Raw genomic sequence first — 2,634 nt, 5'->3', positions numbered from 1 at the left:
CAGCAGGCAGCTGTGTTTGGTCCTGCCAAGTGAAAACAGCAGCAAAATGTTCCTGTTTATATTGGTGCTTCTTTAAATCTGTTTTGGCTCCTGTTTGCTTAGCTCTAATTTATCAAGAAAGAGACATCAGGAAAAAGTGGGTCCATTTGCAAACCCTGAAGCAGGGATTTTTGCTGGCATCAGTGGTGCTGAACAAAGTTGTCCAAAAAGCCGTCCAAGGCTCAGACAGAGCCCAGCATTGCTGAATGCTGCACACTGAATTGGGAGGGAATGGGGAGGTTAAAGTCTGGACACAAGCCAGAGATTGTAAAAACAGGACACTTGACTCCTGCTTTACCGCAGACACTTGTGTTAACATCTTTCTCTCCTACAGAAACCTTCCATTTTCCCCTTGTTATTTAAGGTCCACTGAGAGCCAGACTGGTCCCAGCAACTAGTCCCTTCATCACCAACCTCTATAGCTCTTCTATGGTCTAAAGCTGGTGGTGTCCTTTTAAATGCAGTTCCAGCCCTCATGCAGGCAGGGAATAAAACAACACACAACAAAAATCAACTCAAATCCTTGTTCCTTACTATTTGAGCCGTGAGAACATCAGCACTGGAGAAACTGGACACCTTTCACTTCAGCAACGGGGGTCCACTTTTATCACCTCCTTAAATCATGACTGAGGATAAAAAAAAAGAGAGAAAGAGCAATGCTTCAAGTTGAATGAATCATCTGGAGGTACTGCAATTTGTCAGATTAGATCAAGGTTTTCTGAAACTTTTGAAGTATCTTCAGATTAAAGGCTTTCTTGGAAACTGATGTCACTAGATTGCTGCTGATCCACACAGGACACTAAAATATAGCCTGAAATTCATCGTGGTTGTACAACTGAGAAAGAAATCACCACCCCAGGTTGTCACTGCCCTTTAACCTGCAGTTCACAGGAGGCTGGACTGCATATATTTGTTGGGGTAAAGTTGCCAGCCAACCTTTGTACTTCCAGCCGGTCTGTTTTGTTTCTGGGCTCTTGATTCTTGCTTGGCATAGTCAATTATAGTTGTGCATAGCACTGTGATTGCTACCTGCATAGCCTCTATGATTTCAGATTATCTGAAGAACACCATGCTATTGAGATACTGCTCAAAAATGCAAATACACGCTGTGGGAATGCCCAGAAAAGACAGTTTCCCATCTGACTTTTATTTTTGTAAAGGAAGATAAACATTAAACAGTGGAAAGAACAAAAACATGATGGGGGTTGTGAGCAGGAGGCAACAGGAGAAGATAGAAAAGTTCTCCAGATGAAGGTTTTTGCAAAACAACAAATACGCTTGCCTTGAAAGCCACAGACATTGTTTTCACATGAAAATAGCTCTCACACAGGGTCCTCGTGCTTAGTGTAGTCTTACAAGGTATTTTTAGACCAGGGTGGCTATTGCTACTATCAGAGTGTCTAACCTCATATATCCATCAGTGTGCCAATTTCTTGCTTACCTTTTAAGTTTCTTGCTCTGACCTTCAATAACAGCTAGGATTTTGGAGTCTGTGTGTGCGAGCATGCAGGAATAGAGCAGTCTGTAGAGGAAAAGAAAGTCTGTGAGTTCAAAGCAAGGTTTAGACAATACTAATATGTACAAACCCAGAGATGAAAGACAGAAAAATTGGAGACCATTTAGAAGGCATAACTATGAAAAGGTGAACAATTCATTACTTCTCTGCTCTTTTTTGCATCATTTAGCCAATGTGGACTTTTACAAGGAGATGTTTTAGCTATACTTGGTGTATTTAAGTCTGTCACTGTCTTCAAATGGTTGAGAGTTGTGGGCATGGAGGGTTGTTCTACTTCACCTAAAAGCTACTTTGCAAAGCACTTTGATGTAACAAACCATTGGGGTATGAAAAAGAAAAAAAAATCCTAGACTTGAGACAACTTCAGTGTGACAATTCTGCACTTGGAAATCATTCCCAGCCAATGCGATGGTGTTCGTTTGCAGGGATGGGACTAGGGTCTGGAAGACATCTGTCAGGCAAAACAGCGTGCTCAGTGAAGAGAGGGGATAAGGCAGTGTGGCAACATGAGTTCTAAACAGGCCCTTGTTAAGCCAGGCTGGAGAATAGCCTTGAACATAAGTCCTGAAGCCATTTCAGCTATAAAAGATGTCACCAGACTGACAGATAATTGATAGCTGATAACACCTTTTCTCTTACACTGCATGAGTCACACTACTTACAATTAATACCCCAGGAGCAGCACGTAAATTAAGGGTGTAATTGCCCTAAGATGTACCCTACAGTCGAGGAAGAGAAGAAAAAAACTTGGAAATCTATCCCAATATCCTTCTGGGGGTGTGTCTCCCTTTCATAGAATGCGCACCTGCAGTTGTGAATTAGCTACCTTGTCTAAACTTAAGTAGGACAAATTGGTTTGGAGTTTGTTCTGCAAGAGGGCAGAAGGCGGCAGTGATGGAGCAGGAGATATAGCTCCACGGAGGGATGAGGCAAAGCAAGAAAGGATACTAAGTTATGGAAATAAGGAGATGTGTCTGCAGCAAGGGCATACATTCTATTGACATCATATTTCCCAGTAGATCTCCTCTCCAGTATTCTTCTCAAGGTCTACACAGTCCTCTCCAACAATGTATTCAAGT

Source organism: Antrostomus carolinensis, unplaced genomic scaffold, assembly GCF_000700745.2.
Source record: "Antrostomus carolinensis isolate BGI_N321 unplaced genomic scaffold, ASM70074v2 scaffold5004, whole genome shotgun sequence".
In the NCBI taxonomy this organism is placed as follows: Eukaryota; Metazoa; Chordata; class Aves; order Caprimulgiformes; family Caprimulgidae; genus Antrostomus; species Antrostomus carolinensis.
The sequence above is the reverse complement of the archived record's forward strand: the minus strand, read 5'-3'. Positions refer to the sequence as shown.